At 39.6% G+C, this 22245-nt stretch overlaps 1 protein-coding gene across 1 annotated transcript in view; it reads left to right on the top strand.

The window, feature by feature from the left end:
• The window catches only part of NCOA7 (nuclear receptor coactivator 7), a 149573-nt gene that overhangs the window by 26644 nt on the left and 100684 nt on the right, over positions 1-22245 (top strand). The window lies entirely within an intron of this gene.

Genomic DNA, 22245 nt, shown 5'->3' with positions numbered 1-22245 from the left:
GTGAAATAGGTTTTCTCCCTGTTTTATTAATGAGATAACTCAGAAAGTCAGTATTTTGTCCGTTTCATGTAGTGTAAGAGTCAGTATTCAAATATAGGGTTGTATCCAAAGGACATGTTTCACTTAGTAATAGTAAACCATGAATAAGAATTTTTGGAAAACAAGAGTTATACTATTAATTTTAGTGAATTATTTTTTCCTATTAGGACCCCAGAGAGTAGCAAGATTGTTTGGGGAAGGAAGAAATCAGGCATCTAATGGGTGAACCATTGAAAGATAGGACACTTAGAATAAACAAGAACTAAATGTTTAATTCTGAGATAATTGTAGATTCACATGTAGTTCTAAGAAATAATACAGAGATATCTTATACCTTTCATCTAGTTTCCCACCTTACATAACTATTGTATAATAAATATCACAAGGAAATTGACATTGATACAGTCCATTAACCTTATTCAGATTTCACCAGGGTTTACAAGCACTGAAGCACTCATTTGTGCATGGGTGTGTGTGTGTGTGTGTGTGTGTGTGTATTTAGTTCTGTTCAGTTTTATTACGTGTAGATTTGTGTGGCCACCATCACAATCAAGATACAGAACAATTCCATCAAAAATATCCCATGTGCTACCCTTTTGTAGCCATATTCACCTTCTTCCTTCTTCCCATCACTCCTGACAACCACTAATCTGTTTTCCATCTCTATAATTTGTCAGTTCAAAAATGGAATCATACGGTATCTCATGTTTTGAGATTTTTTTTCACTTCGTTCAATTCCCTTGATATCTTAGTCTATTCGGACTGCTGTAACAAAATACCACAGACTGAGTGGCTTACAAACAACAGAAATTATTTCTCGCAGTTCTAGGGGCTGGGAGTCCAAGACCAGGGAGCCATCATGGTCAGGCTTTATGTCTGGTGAGAGCCCCCTTCCTGGTTCATCAAAGGCCACCTTCTCACTGTAACTTCACGTGGTGAAAGCGGCAAGGAGCTTTCTCAGGCCTCTTTTATAAGTGCACTAATTCCATGTACGAGAGTTCTGCCCCTCATAACCTAATCACCTCCCAAAGACATCCATCTCCTAATACCGTCACATTGGGCATTAGGTTTCAGCATATGAATTTTGGGGGTACACAAACATTCAGATCATAGCACTTGAGATCCGCCCAAGATGTTGTATGTATCAACAGTTTGTTCCTTTTTATTGCTGAGTAGTATTCCATGTTATGGATGTATCACAGTTTTTTAACCCTTCACCCATTGAAGGACATTTGGGTTGTTTCTAGTTTGGGACTGTTACAAATAAAGCTAGGATCATTTGTGTAAAGATTTTTTTGTGAGTGTCAGTTTTAATTTATCTGGGATAAAGGCTCAATGGAATGGCTGAGTCGAATGATAAGTACATGTTTAATTTTATAAGAAACTGCTGGACTCTTTTCCAGAGTGGCTATACCATTTTCTACTCCTTCCCATCTGCAATGTATAAATGATCCAGTTTCTTGGCACCCTCATCAGCATTTGGTATTGTCACTCTTTTTTATTTTAACCATACTGAGAGGTGTATGGTGATATCTCATTGTAGTTTTAATTTGCATTGCTTTAATGACTAATGAGGTTCAACATCTTTTCATGTGCTTATTAGCCATCTGTCCATCTTCTTCAGCACAATATCTTTTCATGTGTTTTGTCTGTGTTCTAACTGGATTGTTTTCTTACTGTTCAGTGTTGCGAGTTCTTTATACATTCTAGATACTAGTCCTTTGATATGCGGTTTGCCAGTATTTTCTTTCAGTGTGTAGCTTTTCTTTTCAACTTGCTAAAACAGTCTTTTGCAAAGCAAAAGTTTTAAATTTTAATTTTAATGATTCGATTTATTACTTTTTCATTTTATGCATTGTGCTTTTGGCGTCAAGTCTAACGACTCTTTGCCTAGCCCTAGGTCCTGAGGATTTTCTTTCATTTTTTCTAAATATTTTATAGTATTATGTTTCATACTTAAGTTGGTGATCCATCTTGAGTTAATTTTTATATAAGATGTGAATTTAGGTCAAGATTCTCTCTTTTTTTGCCTAGGGATGCCTCTATATAGTGATTTCAAAGGCTGTAGTGCCTTCTCAGTTTGCTTCCAAACTGATTCTAACGGTAAAGGTGACTGTGGTTCACGAACAACCTGCTCATGGCTAACCATGTCTTGCTCCTAAGATGTAGAGTGAGGGGAGCCCCTTAAACTGAGAATGCAAGATGAAACTTCTGGAAGAACAGCATACTTTTTTCAACTCAGAAATACAAAATTTAGTTGTCATGCTTGCCTTGACCTCTTGTGAAAAGTATTCTAGCAGTGAAAAAGAAAAACATATCCAAAAATGGAGAGTGATCCTAGGAGCATAGGGATAGCAGGACAAGGCCAATAGTCAGTGGTACCATTAAAATAGAAAATCACCGTGACTAGTTACTAGGAAACGAGAGAGAGAGAGAAAAAAGATAAACCTGCAGTTTAGCTACTGTAATGCAGTTGCAGCCCCAAATGGTCAAGCTATTAAAAGCAAAAAGCAAACAAACAAACAAACACTCCAAAAACTTTATTATCAGAAAAGAGGCAGCCAAAGTTATAAATCTTTTCAACTACCTCTGACTAAACTGTGGAATTCCATAGAGTGGAATCACCAACTGGACCGGCCTGAAAGCTGGTTTCTGACAACCTAGGGCAGTTTGCTCTGGAGTGTGTGTATACGGGCCCTCCAAGCAAGATCTCTAGGGAGGAATATAAAGAGTCAAGCCAAGGGTGCAGCCATACCACCTTACGCAAATCTCTGCTAGTATGCAGAGGAGAGCAAAAGGAAGATTTGCCCTGATTTCTGCCTGCTACCACAATATGTATCAGAAATCCTAAAAATTGCTTTTAACCCCCCATCCCTTTACCCTTCTGAGTATTTAAATAGTCTCTGTTTTCTTGGTGCACTATTTCACCCTGTGGTTTCATAAACATTGTATGATTGTATGTAGTAAATAATCCTTTACCTACCCCCTTTGTTGATGGTTCTCTCTCTCTCTCTCTCTCTCTGAAGTTAACATCAAAGCAAAGTTTAAAAGGCTCCATTTTAATAATTTTGGGTTGAAATTAGTGATTCGAGGATCACCCAATACTTTCTTTCTTATAATTTATCTTGAAATATGCCTGTGTAGATCTACATGGACATGTGAGTCAGCATCACTACTAGATAAATCTATTCTGGATAAGCCCTATGGAGTTTTCAGGATCTCCTGGCTCTGCCCCACCTGGTTTTCACCATCTTCAGTGTTTTGTACCAGTTGTTTATTACAGATCAAATGATTCATGAGACACTTTTCCATGCTTTTGCAAATAATTTGTATATACAAAATTAGTATATTATATATGTGTGTATTAATTCCTTGATACTTGACAAGTCTTGAAACCAAATGAAAAACTGAATTATTAAAGCAGATTGTACTTTCTGTACTGTCCTCTGGAGTGATCGTTATTCATTATGGCCCCTGCTCCCTCTTTCTTCCCTTGTAGTTAGAATGCAGGTATTTTTTTTTTTCAGAAGTGCTACAAGGGCTCCCTTCTTCCACACTCATTTTGACATTATTTGGCTTTTGCAGAATTTAGTACCCTTGTAGTGATTTTTGTGTGGGTCCCTTTGTGCTCTTTATATATATGTTTCATCCCCAAATATGATTTGACTGCTGTGGAAATTTAGACTCAAGGGGTTTGAATAACTTCACTGAGATTACACAGCAGGTGGGTGAGGCAGCATTTGTGCCCAACTCTGTCCTTCTCCATCCAGAGCTTATGCTCTGAATGCTGCCCAGGGCCACGTGGCAGCTCAGTGGCAGGATGGCGCCCATAGAACACAGGTTACCTGACCTCGTGCTGCTCACATCGTGGGTTGAGTAGATTTCTGTGGGCAGTCCTGGTGGCAGCTTAACATTGATTTATACCACTGTAAATTAATGTGCAGAAATGCATCCTGGATTCCAAAGATCTAAGTTATAAGTGACCTTTTCTAAAAACAACTTGTTTATAACTTGAAGACATCCCATAATCCATGTCTTATATACTTTATCCATCCGTAATATGGTTAATGTCAGACTGTTAACCAACCAAGGTAATAGGAAACATGCAGTCTGTATACCCCACCTGTGTAAGTCAGTGGTTTGCATTACAGTGATCCACTTTACACCCTAGGATTGCATCTTGTCTAAATAGCTGCCCATAATAGAAATGAATGCAGAGATAACATTTGGACAGAAAATCTCAGCTTGCCCTCTTGGTCAAGTCCAGAGTCTAAGATCCAGTGGAAGGCATCACCTGGATGTGCCTGGCCGGTTGATCTGCAGCACTGCTGAGGACAACAGGGAGTGCTCCCAGCTCCAGCCCCATGGAGGCAGTCTTTGAACCTTAGGGGAAGAGCCGTCTCTTTGTGGTACAGCTGGGCTAAGAATGTATATACCACGTGGGAGGAGTGGTGTGGTGTGAACTCTTGCCCTTCCTTTAGTAAACAGTCTCTAATTGTTTTTTCCTGCTAGCCAGGGACTATTAGAGAAGAAACTTAGTATGTCCCAGATTTGAGGAAAAACCCTATTACTACCAGTTGTTGGATTCAGACATTGTCATATTGCAGTTTAATTGAGTTGGTATATGAAATGCAAATAGATCCGTTTTAAGTGCTTGGTACATGTTAACTCTATACCTTCTTAATGTTTGGTTAATATCCTCTCAGTTTTACTATGCCTACTGATTCTAAAGTTAATAATAATAACTCTTGTGGTGCTTTATAAAGTACTTTCATGTGCATTCCCTTACTTCAACCTCACCATGATCCTGTGAGTAGATAGAATTGCAGATGATGAATCTGTAGTTTGGAAGGTTAAATAACTTGCCTCCAGTCACTTAGCCTTTAAATGGAGGGTCCGGCCCCTGAACCCCAGTCTGCTTTGTCTGTATCTCTGATTATTTTTCTTCATTCCATGTTGTATCAGTTTAAACAGCATTAAACATTAATTTTTACCTTGTCTGAGAGGGGGATTAGAACATATTCATAGCATCATAAGTAGGGGAAGTTGTATATGGATTTGGAAGTAAATGTTCTAGTTAACTTTATTGGAAACCATATCTGATTTCAGCTTCTAAGAACCACCCTAGAGGGCTGTTGGCGCTGTTAGAGACACATGCCTGTAGTGATCCATAGTCCTATCCAAGGACAGTCTCGTGTGTGACCTTCTGGGCCCCTATTTGCTGTTTATGTGTTTACAGTCATTCTCCCCCGAGATGGGCCATCTGGAGGGAAGGGACTCAGCAGTAGTTCAGTGTTCTTTCCTTGTGCCTTGTTAAGTACCGGTTGACATATAACAAGTGTTAAGTTTTTTTTTTTTTTTTTGTGGTACGCGGGCCTTTCACTGCTGTGGCCTCTCCCGCTGCGGAGCACAGGCTCCGGATGCGCAGTTTCAGCGGCCATGGCTCACGGGCCCAGCCGCTCTGCGGCATGTGGGATCCTCCCGGACCGGGGCACGAACCCACGTCCCCTGCATAGACAGGCGGACTCTCAACCACTGTGCCACCAGGGAAGCCCGTTAAGTATTTTCTGACCAACTAACAGATTCAGAATATTTAAAACAGCTTCTTTAATGTAGGATATAAATGGTTTGTGAGTCTTAATTTTTGTCACTGTAAATTTTTCAGTATTCAGGAATTTTATTAATCTTAAAAAAATTGAGAATATTTTAAAACCATTTCCTGTGAAAAAGCTGTGTGTGCCTTATTTGAAAATATTACTAATTACCAAGTAAATGCTTGCCTGAGCTGTAATGTCTTTTAAGGCTTATGTTTCCTATTTTCTTGATTTGAATTCAGATCAAGTGGCTCTTAAGGGAATATTTACATATTGCTTGTCATTCATTACTGGGAAAAACAGCCATGGCCAAGTTTGACCTGCTAATGCTTTCAGGAAATCATTAACTTTTTTTTTTACAGATTAAAAAAAATGCATGTAAACATTTAGCCATTAACAGTTAGACTCATGCTTTTGGCTTCATTTTTAAGGAACAGGCAGAGTTACTTGATTTAATTCCATGGAGAAGACTGCTTTTCAAGCTGTAGGTTACCAACCCTTTGGGGCGTCATGAAATCAATTTAGTGGATAGGAACCAGCATTGTTTTAATGGAATGGAATAGGATAGATCAGTCTGGACTGAGCTAGACTGAATAGAAAATATCAGCATCTGTTGTATGTAGTCAGAATAAATAATATTTCATGAAAATTTTCTTTTAAATATTTATAAGGATGTTTATATTGAATCACAATTAAAAATTTATTTTTATTTTGGGCCATATTGAACAATGACTCATTGATTTAGAGGATTCTTTGGTGCTTAGTATACTGGCAGTGAGGTTATTTTTCCTCACGGAAAAACAAATCTCCTTGATCTAACACACATCAACCAACTGCTCAAAGAAAGCTGTACATAAGGTACTTGTTATATAAATATACTTTCCCACAGTGCAGTGTAATGGGTCTAACTAATTTTAAGGATAAATGACAAGCATGTCTCTGTTTAACCTGAAATTCCCTTGCTGATCTGGACTGTCCCAGATCCTAGAGCGAGACCCAAGGAAACTGTAATTCAACAAAACCACCAGATGGAACTAAGCTTAGACAACTTCTGCTTTGGGGCCTCCTGAAGGTTTCTTCTCTGTAGGACTACTTACTATCTGTGGAGCTGTATAGTTTTCTTTTCTCTTAAATGAGAATAATAATAGTACCTACCTTTTAAGATTGTTGAGAGGATTGACTGAATTAAAATGTATAAAGTCTTTGTAATAAGCACTATTGAAAAATAAGCACTAATGAATTTTAATGTAAAAGCACACTGCCTAAGTAAGGAATATAGGAATAAATGAGAAATTGAGAAAAGCAAGAATAAATATATAGGCATAAACGTGGTGTACATTTCAGGGAGTTTATCTATCCCTTGAAACTTGTTCGTGCTCTCGTCATGGCCTTCAGTGAAAGACCGAAGACATGACTCCAAGGCACAGAAAGACCAAAGCATGTGAAAAGTACATGGTTTAAGCCACCTCCCTCCTTTTTTTTTTTTTTCCTCCTTCTTAAATGTTGTTGCTGACAGTCAAGAAAGACTTCAGCTGAACTCACTCCTGAGTTTGGATTTAAATTTGACACGACTGGCTCAAGATACTCTTGTCACATGCATTTGAAACCGTTCATTGTTGCTGGTACAACAACTTTTCAGCAAGAGAAAATTGAGTTCTGAACCAGAAAATGCTTTGTGCTCACAGCTCTGAAAGTTCATCGCTCATGCTTGTAGTCCAGCATGTCGGTGATTTTAGTAGAAATTTTCCTGTCTTCCCCCCCCCCCACAAATTCATATCTGAAAATTCCTACAGTCTTCACCCCCTCTAACTCATAAGTAAAATGCTGATTGCATTTCCTCCCTCACATCCTCCCACATTAGTCTTCCTGAGGTGTACTTCAGATATGTCACTTCTGCATCCCTAGTTCTTCCCTTGAATTTGAGGTCCTGCACAATACGGCTCATTCCTACCTTTCTGTCTTTATCTCCTACTTCGATTTTCTATACATGTCTTACTCTTTGCCCCCTCAGAACTTTGCTTTCATCATACAAAGAACTGCCCTTCTCCATCCTCTTTTTATTTACAGTGATGTCAAACCCATCACTCTGGCACACCCATCTTTAATTATGACATTGTCTCCTTGAGGCCTTTCCTGTTTCATTTAATCCTTCACCACCACCCACACACATAACTAGATGTACCCTCCCTTGCCACTTGAGCCAAGGCATTACTAAGCTTCCTTATCCCTTCTCTTGAGGCCCTTAGCATAGTCTATCTTTGGATACACCCAGTAGCACTCTCATCTTCTCTGCCTTATTTGCTTGTGTTATTTATTGTCAGTTCTCTTTCATTTTTATATTCCTCATAGGGTCTAGCTTCATGCCCTGCGCCTAACAGTCATTCACTCTGAATGATAACCAACATGTACTATGTAACAGAGATTGATTTGTGTACTTGTCTAATCCCATAATTACCCTGTTATCATCCTAATTACAGACAAAGATACTAAGCTGTATCATAGAGGTAATTTGCCCAAGGTCACATAATTATGACGTAGCAGATCTAGGACTCAACCCTGGTATGCCTGACCTCACAGACCACAATCTTAATTATTATGTCATGTTCTTCATTAAACTATGTTGAATTGAATTTCATAGAACCTTATCAGTTACCCATAAATAGGACTCACTGATCTAAATGATACAATAATTAAATGTGTTTAAGTACTAAACTGATATTTTCTGATTTTCAGTGTAGAGGAGTTATTAGGAACTTTGGAACAAGTTAAGGAATCTCTGCTCTTTCAAGGAAACTTTGTGGGTCCCTACATACCAGTGAAAAAGTCAGCAATCTCTTGACCTTCCTCTATAGTTTGGGGGTATATCAAGGATTCCCCTGTTATTTCTTCTCTAAGTCAGAGTTGGAGGCCCTAACAGGTGAAAATCTTCCAGCTTGGTCACTTCTGTTGTAAAGACGATTACCTGGTGCTTGTGCCACAGGGCATGTGTTCATGCATTTTTACTTCCCTCTTCCTTCATTTACTATTTTAAATAAAGTTTGCATAACCAAAATGGTTAATGTCCCATTTTTTTTTCTGTACTCATTCTGTGGTATATTATGCCAGTGAACATGCTGCAGGCTTGCCTACTTGTTTTAGCTTTTTGCTTCTCACACGTAAATGAAAACAGTATTGAAAAGGATAGTGGGCCAGGTTTAAAGAGACTGGGCAAGACGTAGGGTGGCCTATGGTTTGCAAATGTGATTTGGCACCAAATAAAACAGACAGATGAGTCAGCACCACAGAGCATGAATCTGAGTGTCCTAGGGATGAGAAGGGAAAATGTTAGTTGGATTGGGGGGCCTGGATCTCTTCCCAAAGCAAGACGTGATCTAGCATCTGCTGAGGCAGAAGGTGCTGGAGAGCAAGGAGGGCTTTTTTTTTTTTTTAAAGAAGATGTTGGGGGTAGGAGTTTTTATTAATTAATTAATTTATTTTTGCTGTGTTGGGTCTTCGTTTCTGTGCGAGGGCTTTCTCTAGTTGTGGCAAGTGGGGGCCACTCTTCATCGCGGTACACGGGCCCCTCACTATCTCGGCCTCTCTTGTTGTGTAGCACAGGCTCCAGATGCGCAGGCTCAGCAGTTGTGGCTCACGGGCCCAGCCGCTCCGCGGCATGTGGGATCCTCCCAGACCAGGGCTCAAACCCGTGTCCCCCGCATTAGCGGGCAGATTCTCAACCACTGCGCCACCAGGGAAGCCCGAGGCCTTTTCTTAATGGTTCCATTACTAGAACCGTGCAACTGATTTCACTTGGAGAAGAATCAAAGGTGACTTTGAGGTGGATATATCGTGTACTGAAATGAGAAATGTAGCTTGGTGGTTTTGAGACAAGGTTTCTTTAGGTGTGAACAGAGTATGATGTACATATAGAAGAACCAGAAAACAAGGCTATGGAGTACATCACAATTTTAAAATGGTATTTATTAATGTACTTATGGAATACTTGACAAACTAGATGGCCAAAATATGATCCTGTGAACTTAGGAAATGGTTAGAGGCCAGTTATCCGTGCTTAAGATATTCTTTTCTATACTTAGAAAAAAAGCAACCATGAAACCTAATTATATTTCTAAATCACTCTGTAGCATTTAAAATATAGTTTGCACATACATGTTCAAGAACACATCTGTTGTATGAAGCAGAATAGATTCAAAATTGACTGATCCTGCTTTTTAGGTGGCATGATTTGAATCACATTACTGTCATGGATGATTTGAGCTAGGTCATTAATCTTTCCATTAACTTTTCCTGTGTATGTGAAAATGTTACTGTTGATTATGACAGCCTTGGTGCTTGTTCTTCACAGTTTAGAGCTTGAAGAGATTTGGGTTTAGAAGTTGTGTAATATATAATTTAAAGCAGATGAATTTCGATATTTCAGATTAATTTTGTTAGCACAGCAGAAAGCTGAATGGTAATTTGGTTATTTCATTTTCAGAAGGTAATTGAAGCAGATGCTGGTGAGGTCATTGGGGACTGAGCCATCTCCATTTCAATGGCTCCATCATTTTTTTTTAAGTGGGGGATAATTCCTTTTACTTTGCTAAATCAACTGCTTTCACTAGATACTGAGAGAAATTTGATTTTTTTTAACTGCAACTCTGAGCTTATGTAATCAGGATTTCAGGATATTTTTTCGTTTATGAGAGTAGATGTATTTTAAATGTAAAAATGAGTAATATGTCCACATTATATATATGAAAACATAATTTTTCTTTTATAAGAGTATATGGATTTTTTAAATAAAAGAAATGTTATAAACACATGTATTTATCTTTAAGTGAAATTTGCACTGTCTTAACAGGTCATTGAAAACTTAAAATTATAAAATTGATTGAGTTATAAACCTAATCTATATAATTTTTACCTTCCTGTTTATTTTTAATGCATAGGAAAATCTTTCTCTAATTTTGAATTTGGTTTTTATATTATTACCTGATACAAGTAGATACTTAAGACATCCCCTAGTTCTCTGATCTAATCAAAGGTAAGACTTTATTAGAGTCATTTGATGTTTATCATTGAATTTGAAGTATATTGTTGTGTTAGGAGGAGAACCTTATGCATTTCATATGTCTCAGACAGACCTTATGTGCCTGCACCTGTTAAGCCCAGAGGACAGAGTGCCAAGCACAACAAATTTGGGTCTTGTTCTTATGGAGATTACTTTTCACAAGGACATTAAAGAAACACGTAAATGCATATGTCAATAGAAATTGCAGTGTTTGCTCTGAGGGAAAATAACAGGATGTTATGAAAGAATTGCAAGGGAAGTATCCACATTAGACAAGAGTGATGTTCAAGAAAGAACTCTGGAGAAAAATGACATTTAAGCAGATCTTGGGTATGAGCATGAATTTCCCACATGATCTACGTATTTAGGAGAAGGACTGGGGAAAAAGGAAGGGAGCGACTATTCTAAGTAGGGGGAAACACTTAGACTTCACATCTTTAAGGTGGGAAAAAGCTTGGCAGGTTCTTGGATCTGCAAGAAGGTCAGTGTGGCTGGAAGAGAGTACATTTAGCGAGGATAGCTCAAGAAGAGTGGAGAGTAGTCTGGGGCAGGTCATTCAGGGCCTTGTTGGTGATGTTTGGGAATAAGGATTAAGCATGGATGGAGGTGCCATGACATGAAATGGGAAAACTAGAAAAGTAACAATTTTGAGAGGGAATCTCAAGACTTTAACTTTGGATGTGTTAAGTTTGAGATGTCTATGAGACATCCCAGTGGAACCATTGTATGTACAATTAATTGGATATGTGAATCTGGAGTGAAAACAGAATGGTCTGGGCTGAGATAGAAATTGAAGAGTTGTTGGCCCCAGCCATAGGAATGGATGAGATCATGTAGGGAGAGTGTAAAGTGAAAAGAGAACAGAAGGAATGGGGGACAGAATTGGGTAAACCCAACATATAGTGATCTAGTAGGATGAAATCCAACAGAAGTGGAATCACAGTAGTCAGGAGAACAGAGCAAGCATTTGAAGAAGGAGAGAATGATCAGAAGTTTTGAAAGGAGAGAGTGGTAAATTGAGATGTGGACTGAAAAGTATCCATTAAGTTTGGCCACTTGGAAGTCACTGATGATTTGAATAAAAGCAGTTTCAGTACCATGATGGGAGAAGCCAGTTTAATGTAAATGGGGAATAAGGGAGTGGAAGCAGAGCTTCTAGGCAGTTCTTCTCAGAACTTGTCTGGGAAGGGAAGCCAAAAATTAGGGCCATGGCAGGAGGGAGATGTGGAGGTCAAGGAAGAGTACGTTTTTGAAGATGGAGGAGGAAGAGAACTATTTGAGCATGTCTGTCAGGTAATGGATATGATCATTCAGACAGGGCGGTCCCTCAGAGAGGCTAACTTAATGACTGACCCTTGTGTAAAGTCATGAGAGTATTAGCAAAGCAATAAAGCAGGAGATGAGCCACACCAGGTCACCCGTACCCTGTCCATCCGGGGTCTATAACAACTTTATTGTCTGTATTGATGACACCACACTCTCCTTTGCTGATCGCTCACTGTGTGCCAGGAGCTTTACAGATATGACCTCGTTTAAGTCTCAGGACAACCCCTGGGCTAGATGATGGTATTTTCCTCATTTTGACAGATGAGGAAACAGGCTCAGAGTGGTTTAGTGACTTCCCAAGTTATACAACTAACAAGTAATGGAGCCGGGAATTCTTCCTTCTTGTGTCCTACTCCAAAGCCTTCATGAACCACTACCCCCATAGCACCCTCCAAGTATAATATAAAAATAGAATAAATCTGTTCCATAATAGAAATGTTCAGTTGTAATATCTTCATTGAAAACTTTATAGAAATTTTCCCATAAAAGGTTTTTTTTTTTTTTTTCCCATAAAAGGTTTTTTAACAGTTACTTAAATAATTTATTAGAATGTGCCCTCTTTGGAGTATATATCCAAAGGTAGTTGGAGAATTCCTAAGTGTTTCAGTTTATAGAACTTTTGGGTATTAATTTAAGAAACAGATGTACCAGCTTGGAATTAGAGTACCTTGGTGGTATTAACTTTTTTTTTTTTTACCAATATGAATTTAAAAATAAACTAAAAGTGACTGAATTTTAAAATATTAATGTTTTAATACAATTATTCTGTTGTAGGTGAGCATCAATTGTTCATGTCTATTTTAAATGCAAAATGCTAATCTTAATGCTGTGGGCAATAACATCTGTATAGGAACTTGATGGACAGTAAGTTTGATGAGAAGGGCTGGTTGGGCCTGTTGAAGTATCCTCTTCTGTGTACAGAAAGCAAGGCACTAGCAAATCTTCCTGCTCGTAAGTAATAATGTGCAGTGCAGAGTCTGTATGACTTGGATAACAGCTGGGAAATTTCTTTTCTTGCATTCATAAATCTAATGTGTCTCCATGACTTTCTTTTAGTACACAGTTTCTTTTATAGGCACATCGTATGAGAAACTTCAGCCCCTCTCTAAGAGTAGGTCTGGGATGTAGAAGTACCAGGTAATAAAGTAACTAGGTAACTAGGAGGCTTGAAAGAAGTGACTGAGAGATCAGAAAGAAAAGACAGCATTTCCTTAAATAAGTGTCAAGTTTATATAAACTTGATCTCTCCTTTTCTTCCACTCCTCATCTTACTACAGGCGCCACGTCTAAGTTCAGAAACATAAAATCTTTTAGTTGAAAGACAAAGGTCATCTGGGCTACCAAGCCATGGCCGGAAACTCCGCTGCATCTGACAAATAGGCCTTTTCCAGCCTGGATTTGAGTTTTTCCAACCAGAGGAATGTCGCAGGGACTCCCAAGGCTACTTGTTTCTTGCTTGAAAAGCTCTTGTTAGTAGACAGTTTTTTAACTTTTAGTTAAAATTTATTTCCTTTCAACTTATTCCTTTCATTCCCAGTTACTTAGGATCCACACAAAATAAATAAAATCCCTCTTTCGTATATTCTCATCGCATGTATTTGAAGATAACATCATATTCTCTCTGAACCTTTTCTTTTCCAGGCCGACTATCCTAAGTTTCTAAATCTCTTCACATAAAATAGTTTTCAGATTCTTCACCATCTTGGTATGGTCTTGAATAATGTATTTGTAGGAATATTACTTGTTATCCTTACTTTTGTTAATACAGCATCATATTTCCTTAGTTTGTTGACAGTCATACTCACACTGAGGGAAAAGAGTGTTTTTCCTTGAGAATTGTAATTTTAATTTTATCTTGTTTTCCATTCATTATTCAGTTACCAGGAAGTTTGAAGCCTGATTTTCAACATCAAACCTATTTGCTGTCCTTTCCAGCTTGGGCCAAATTATACAGCCTGAACAGCATGCCTTCTACGTCCTTATCCAAATAGTTGATAAAAATGCTGGATTGGAGAGCTTTATGCAGTCTGGCATATTCATTATTTAACTACTACCATTAGTAGTTAAATAATTATCTTTAAGTCTTTCTACTTGCTGTAAATCAATTTTCTCTAAGTTTGCTTAACCAAATTCTCTAGCTCGGCTATTTCCATCTTACTTTTAAGAAGGTAGCAACAGACATTTTCAAGAGCCTTAGTGAAATCTTGATATACTGCCTCCTGTGACTTGTCCATCAATATGCCAAATCTAGCAGCCCTATTAAAAAGATAATTATTTTAGTTTGTATTCACTCATTTTAGCATACCAATGGTGGCTCCAAGCAGCCAATAATTCATCTTTAAGCAATCACAAATGATTTGTCTAATATCTGTCAGTTTATTTTTTGGGAGTTGGTATCAAGCTGCTTTTAGTGTGTCATTTCTAGAATCTGTGTTGTTTTTCTTTTTAACCAGGATTTTTTTTTTCTTTTAATCTTTTCCCGTGATTCTTACTGGTAATGGTTCTACCACTCAAGGAGTTGCTTCTTACAGGGCTAGAGACTTCATCCCGGATTTCATTTTCTTCTTAGCCATGGATGCTCTGTGCTTTTTAGTTTTTCACCTAGTCTGTTTTTTTTATTTTATTTATTTATTTTTTTTGTGGTACGCGGGCCTCTCACTGCTGTGGCCTCTCCCATTGTGGAGCACAGGCTCCGGACGCGCAGGCTCAGCGGCCATGGCTCACGGGCCCAGCTGCTCCGCGGCATGTGGGATCTTCCTGGACCGGGGCACGAACCCGTGTCCCTTGCATCGGCAGGCGGACTCTCAACCACTGCACCACCAGGGAAGCCCACCTAGTCTGTTTGATAGAGCTGCAAAATAGGATTGGACTAGATCTACTTTATCTCTCTTGTAAGTTAACTTCATCCTGGGTGCCATAGGCAGTGGGCCTATTGCTTCTCATCCCTTCATCCTCTCAACATCCATAGAATTTCCTTGTTGCTTTTTCCTTTGCATTGTTTACAAACTTCTATTCATTCAGATCTTCAGCTGTCCATTGTTGTTCTTAGAGGTTTGTGTCATTTGTTTTTTGCTTTTGTTTGAGTTTCATTATGTGCCTTTCTGCCATCCCTTATTCATGCCCGTTGAAAACATGGGTTCATGAGGAAGCATTTGTTTCTGGAGATGCTTTCCGCTTTGCCTCTTCAACAGGCTCATCTGTGATGGAGTTGGCAGAATTGTTTTGAAAGAACGTATGCCTCTTGAGCCATTTCCCTTTTAGACTGTGGCCTTGAAGTCGTACTCATCTGTCCTTTCCCTCAGGAAACGTTTGTAAGAATGCATGGTCTGGTGTAATAACAGGATGCTTATAAGGTGGTAACAATGGGATAAATACTGGAACCGGTGTGACTGCCAAGTGCTATGAGTGTGGGGCAAAAGAAGTGACTGTCCAAAGGAGCTTGGGCATCATCGTCAAAGAGGTGACATTGGGCTGTCTTCAGATACCATAAAGAGAGAATGAAGGAGGGAAAACCGGGTAGATGCCTGGTCACGTGAAAGTGCATATGAGATTGCATGTGACTGGGACACTGAGAGAGATTTCCTTAGATCATTTGGGTGAGTTGTCTTGCACTATCTACTGTATACTTAGATATCTTCCTTTTGATTTACAGTCACAATCTTCAGCTGAAAGGTAAGAGGAAAACATCGTTGAAGACCCAAATCCACAAGATTCCTACCCAGAACTTCCAAGTCACTAGAGAATCATTTCAGTTTTTTTCCATTGTGGATCAATCCCTTGACCATGTGTCTGGACAAGTTCCTCTTGACTGATGGTTTTGATAATTGTTAGGAGGTTCTCTGCCACTTTGTCCTAACTAACATAACCTGGTCAAATTTTGGTTGCTTTCAAACCCCCCTCCCTTACAGGGAGCCCCCAGTACTTTACTCTTTCTCTTTTAACTATTATAGCAATCAATAAAACAAGCACTGAATTACTTTATTACTTGCTAGGTAAGAAATCACGCACGAATTCATTGTTAATGCTAATGAAGGATTGAAGTTTGAATTCTGGAGAGGAAGAATGAGTCCATAAGCCCACAAACAATTAGTTTTAACAAGTCCCATTTGTAATTGGTCAGTAAAGAGACTTCATTTATGGCCCATGAAGGTCTAGGGTACCAAAGATGCTCAGAAGTTGAGTTTCTAATTTTTTTAATATTAATTTTTAACATTTTATTGAAGCATAGTTCATTTACAATGTAATGTTAGTTTCTGCTGTACAGCAAAGTGACTCAGTTATACATATATATATATATATATTCTTTTCATATCCTTCTCCATTATGGTTTATCACAAGGTATTGAATATACCCTGTGCTATACAGTAGGATCTTGTTGTTTTTCCATCCTGTATATACTGGTTTGCATCTGCTAATCCCAAACTCCCAATCTTTCCCTCTCCCACCCCCCTCCCCCTTGGCAACCACAAGTCTGTTCTCTATGTCTGTGAGTCTGTTCCTGTTTCATATATATGTTTATTTGTATCATATTTTAGATTCCACATATAAGTGATATCGTATGGTATTTGTCATTGTCTTTCCGACTTAGAAATTGAGTTTTTAAAATCAGCTTTGGCTGATGGGCTACTCAGAATTCACAACCAGGTATAATGAAACACAGCACCAAGTTTACCTCCTAGGGAAGTGCTGCTATGAGTGGGAAGTTCTTTGGCAGGACTCATGAAAGACAGCGAGGATCTCAGAAGCTTCTGTTGTTTTCCACAGCCAGGTTGGTCCAGATCTCACACCAGTGTGATGTCATCATCCTGTGTCCCCAGTGTGGCATGGTCTCTGAGCCTGCGCTCTCCCCTGCCACATGTTCTGCCCACCAAAATTCTGTTACTAGTTTCAGTTTCTCTCTGGAGCCACTGAATAACTTTCTTTCTTGCATCTTATCTAAATTATTTTCCAACTTCTAGACATTGTGTTTAATGAAACTAATTTTTTTCAAGATAAAATTTTGCTCCAATCTATGTGCCCATAGAGTAAAACTGTTGGTCCTAGAAATTTAGTGACTTATTAATTCGAGGTCATAAATTTTAAGTGATTCTCATAGTTTGACCTCATTGTGGAGAAAATGATAAATTAAGGAAGAAGCAGAAACCAGGAAAGACAAATGTGCTCATAGTGAAATCACGCACAGACACATAAACTATTTAGTTGTCTAGGCAGACAACTAAAACGCTTAGAAGAAATAAGTGGGGCAGGACTTTGGTGTCAGTCTGGGTGGAGGCAGGATGCTTTGCAGGCTTTAGCATCCTCCCTCATGCCACTGCCATCAGTGCTCCTCCATGCCACCCCAGAGAAACGTGTAGTCCTAATAAAAGATGCAGCTTTAACACAAGTCCCCATGTCTTCCTTAAGCTTTCTAAAACTCATTTCTGCCCCTCGCTTCTTCCTGTAGAGAAATTATAGAGCGGTCACTAGCATAAGCAGGGCCTCTTTCCCTCTGTTTCTTCCTTCCTTTTTGTTGGTTCTACAAAATTGTTTCCTCTGAGAAATAATAATGGCCCTTTAAAAAAAAAAACTGTCATGTTAAGCTGTGAAGTTTTCATTGTTTTTTAAAAATCATAATGCATGCAAAAATATTTGGTAGGCAGATTATCGAGAAACGATAAAGAATCTTTAAAAATAAGGTGTACTTTGATACACAGTGGGAGAGTATTCAAAGGAACTTGTGGGTGGCTTATTTTTGTTTTTAATAAACAAGCCTGTTTGGCTTTAACCATGGAAAGCGAGCTGTCATGAAACACTTATCTGAAATCACTAGATACAACTAAAGTGACTTAAAAATATTGATATAAATAATACTTATTAAATACATGTGGACATAAAATAGTCCTCTGCAGCTGTAAGAAAATTTTAAGACATTTCAAAAAAACATAATGAAGATTTTTTATTTTCTGAATAATGAATCTCCATATGGTTTATATTTATTTACTTAGTTTTTTATTTTTATAGACATTTAGGGCTAAAAAATACCTTAAAAACCACTTCAGCTAACTTCTTGGTAGAGATGAGTTACTGAGCCTTGAGAGGTTGTTATTTAACCAGGGTCAGCTAGTGGCTAGTTAGGGAATTTTCATTCATTCATTCACTCATTCCACAAATGTATATTTTGGTTCTGCTGTATAGCCTGGATACTGTGCAAAGCACTGAGCCTTCAGTGATAACTAAAACAGACACTGTCCCTTATCTCATGAAGTTTACATTCTAATGGGGGAGCCAGCTATTAAACAGCTAATTGAAATAATTACTCAATTACACTATTGCTAAGTGCTGCGAAGAGAAAGTATTGATAGATGGTAGCAGAGAGTCTATAGCTGGGAGACCTAACCAAGTCTGAGGATCAGGGAAGGCCTTCTTGAGGAAGTAATGTTTGACCTGATCTCTGAGGGGTGATAGGGATGAGGTAGCTAAAGGGTGATGGGATGCATTCTCGGTAGAGGGAGAGCTTGTATAAAGGTAGAAGGAAGGTAAAATCAGTAGGAAGTAGCAACGGTGGAGTGTGGAGATCGAAATGGAGCAGAATCCAGGGTCCAGGTTTATATGTAAATAGCTTAATGAATAGTGGTATGTACTCCAGTAAGTACATAATGGTAAGTTTCACCTCAGGGAAACCAGGATTTGGGGAGGCAACTTTCAGGCTCAGTTTTGGTCATCTTGAGTTTGGTGTGCTGTGAAGAGTGCATAGAAAAGTGGAGTAGGTGATTGGATCCACAGGGAAGAAGCTCGGAGCATAATCCTGAACTGGAGGTGTAAAGTTGAGAGTCAGGAGTTTGGGAATAAAAATGGAAGCATGGGCAGTGAGTCTTCTGAGAAGACAGTGTGGGGAGACAAGTCCCAAACCTGCTCCGTCCCCCATCTTCCCCATCACAGTAAGCAAGGCTTCCCATTAGCTTAAGCCAAAAATCTAGGAGTCAGTTTTAACCTTCTTTCCCTCACTTTCCACACCTAATCCATTAGCAAGCCCTGTGGACTTTACCTCCAGAACATAACCTAAATCCGTCCACTTCATCTCCTAATTCCCATCACCTCTCTTCTGGATAGCTGCCATAGCCTTTAACTGAACTCCTCACTTCCATCCTTGCCCTTTACAACCCATTCTTCATGTAGGAGCCAGAGAAAAACTTTTTTTTTTTTTTTTTTTTTTGCGGTACGCGAGCCTCTCACTGTTGTGGCCTCTCCCGTTGCGGAGCACAGGCTCCGGACGCGCAGGCTCAGCGGCCATGGCTCATGGGCCCAGCCGCTCCGCAGCATGTGGGATCTTCCCAGACCGGGCCACGAACCCGCGACCCCTGCATCGGCAGGCGGACCCTCAACCACTGTGCCACCAGGGAAGCCCCCGAGAAGAACTTTTAAAACACAAATCAGATCATATCATTCTCTGCACTAAATCTTCCAGTGGCTTTTCATAGCCCTTGAAATAAACTCTAAACTCCTTATTCTGGTAGAAGGCCTCTGTGTCCCAGCCTCTGCCAGTCTCTCTGATCTCATCAGTGTTCACCTGGGCACCACCTCCTTGTCGCCGGCGACCTTCCTCCTGAACACAAGCACAAGGGGGTTTGAGATGGAGAGAGCCCTCCACACCAAGAGGTGGTGGTGTCAAAAAGGCCAGAAAACGTCTGGTCAGTAGTGTTGATTGCAGCTGAAGGGTCAGATGAGACCAGAATTAGAAATCGTCTCCTGGGGCCTCACAGCCCCCAGCCTCTGCTGGCTCCATCACTGCTGCACCCTGCGTGGAGCATTTCCTGACACCAGCTGCTCTGTGACTGCAGTGTCTCTGGGATGAGTGTGTAATTCATCTGTGCCACCAAGCTTGGTATCCTAACTGGTCAAGGGCACTGCACACTGAAGCATTATTCTTGTTAGAACGAGAAATAGGGACTAGAGGAACAGAAGACTAATTGAGAAAATACGGTTTTTACTAATTGCAGAGGCTCACCCTTTTTAAATTTTTTTTTGTTTAAATTAATTTTTATTGGAGTATGGTTGATTTACAATGTTGTGTTAGTTTCTGCTGTACAGAAAAGTGAATCAGTTATACATATACATATATCCACTCTTTTTTTAGATTCTGTTCCCGTGTAGGTCATTACAGAGTACTGAGCAGAGTTCCCTGTTCACCATTTTTTCATGATTTGAAACAGCAGTAAGTGGTAACAATAAGAAATTCAAACAGTATAAAAGAGTGTAGCACACGATTTTTAAAGTCCTCTGACCTTCTTTTTTCCCCCTCTCGTCTGCAATTTCTGTTCCTCAAAGGTAACCTGGGTAATAGAATCACGCCTATCCTTTCAGAAATATTCATGCATATATAATCATGTTTTCTCTTACTTGCTGTAGCTTCCTTTTTGAAAACTTAATGCTATATATAATATAGACATCTTTCCATGATGGCTCCATTTTTTTGCTATTACATTGTTGCATTGAATTGCATTTTATACATATCTTTGTGTTTTTGTGCAAATATTTCTGTAGAATAAGCTCCTAGCAGTCATCAAAGCCTATGTACAGTTAAAATTTCAATAATTACTCCAAATTGCCCTCCAAAAATTTTGTCCAAGTTTGCACTCCCACAAGCAGTGTTTTTTTTTTTATTTTATTTATTTTTTTTTTAACATCTTTATTGGAGTATAATTGCTTTACAATGGTGTGTTAGTTTCTGCTTTGTAACAAAGTGAATCAGTTATACATATACATATGTCCCCATATCTCTTCCCTCTTGCACCTCCCTCCCACCCCTCTAGGTGGTCACAAAGCACCGAGCTGATCTCCCTGTGCTATGCGGCTACAAGCAGTGTTTTTCATAGGATGTTACCATTCTGCTGTAAGACACATGCTTTTAAAAGTTGCTACTTGGGGATGTCTTGGTCTGTTAAGTTTCTCCCTCCCCCTTCCTTCCTTCTCTTTTCCTGTCTTTTTTGTCTTTCCTCATTTTATGTCTTTCTTATTTTTCTTTCTTCTTTCTCTCCTTCCTTTCTTTTTCCCTTCCTCCTTTACCATCCATCCAGTCACCAGTATTTTCTAAGAGGCTGTTCCACACTGGACAGTGTGCTGTGACAGCCCTAAGCAGCTAGTGTCACCCTGAGGAGAGGATAGAAGATTCCATGCCTGCCTGCCCAGGCCCAGATGAGATTCTGCAGGCACTGAACTGTGTTCGTTTGAGAGCAATGAGCATAGTAGGAGCATACGTGTATCTTGTGTGAAGAGAAATGGAAAAGACTGGAGGTATTTAGTCAGAAGAAGGAGAAAAACTTGATGTGAGGGGTGAGTGTGCTCTCTGTCTCACATTTTGAAAGGCCTGCCACAAGGAGCAGAAATCTCAGTTCTCTGGTGCAAGCGGGAAGTCAAACCAATGGGTAGAAACGTCAGAGGTGGAATATGGTGTTCAGTCTCACGCAGAACTTTATAAATGCCGTTGATTTACTTATAAGTCATCATTGTTTAGTATTCCTTTTCATGCAAGTGGGGAAAAAAATCTCCAAGAATAGACAGGGCACTAAGTGGGTTCATACACTACATCTCTCAGCTGTTTCCTCTCCATTCGCGGACCCCACAGGGAGCTGCCAGGGGTGGCTCTGAACCCTCATTATGTGGTGACAAGCAGACTGCCTCAGCTCCAGCCTCACACCTTCCTGGGTGGGAAAGAGCTCATCTAGTTGTCCAGCTTAAAGTTTCCCTAAGTGAAAACTCCCATGTGGAAAAAAACAAAAATAAAAATAAGAAAACTCCGGTTTGGGAAAGGCAACCTGGGAAGGCGCGCACGGCGGCCAGTGGTGTGCTGTACTCGGCCAGAGGGCAGGTTCTGCTGCTCTGGCCGTGGATCAGTTCCCTGGGCAGCCCCAGTTCTGCTCAGAGCCGCTTACTCTCATCCACTGTTTTGACAGCTTGGAGGAGGAGCCTTCTGGGAGCCGGACTTCTCTAGTAGCCATCTTCTGATGGCATAGATTTGGGGATCGAGGGATTCCTTTGGGAGTTGAGCAGTTACAAGTCCATTTTGTTTGACAAATCAGGGGTTTTTTTTTTCCTGGCAATACAATTCCATTAAAAAATTTAGCAGGCTTTCATTCTGTTTTCATTGGCCAAACACCGTGGCTGGAAACCAGAACCATAGCCTTGGCAGAGCCACGGTCTTTGGATGAAGATAGAATTTGGCTTGAGAATTTTGGTCTCTCAGCTGTGGGCTGGTAC

This window comes from Phocoena phocoena, chromosome 12 (assembly GCF_963924675.1).
Source record: "Phocoena phocoena chromosome 12, mPhoPho1.1, whole genome shotgun sequence".
NCBI lineage: Eukaryota > Metazoa > Chordata > Mammalia > Artiodactyla > Phocoenidae > Phocoena > Phocoena phocoena.
This window is presented reverse-complemented; position numbering and strand designations above follow the sequence as displayed.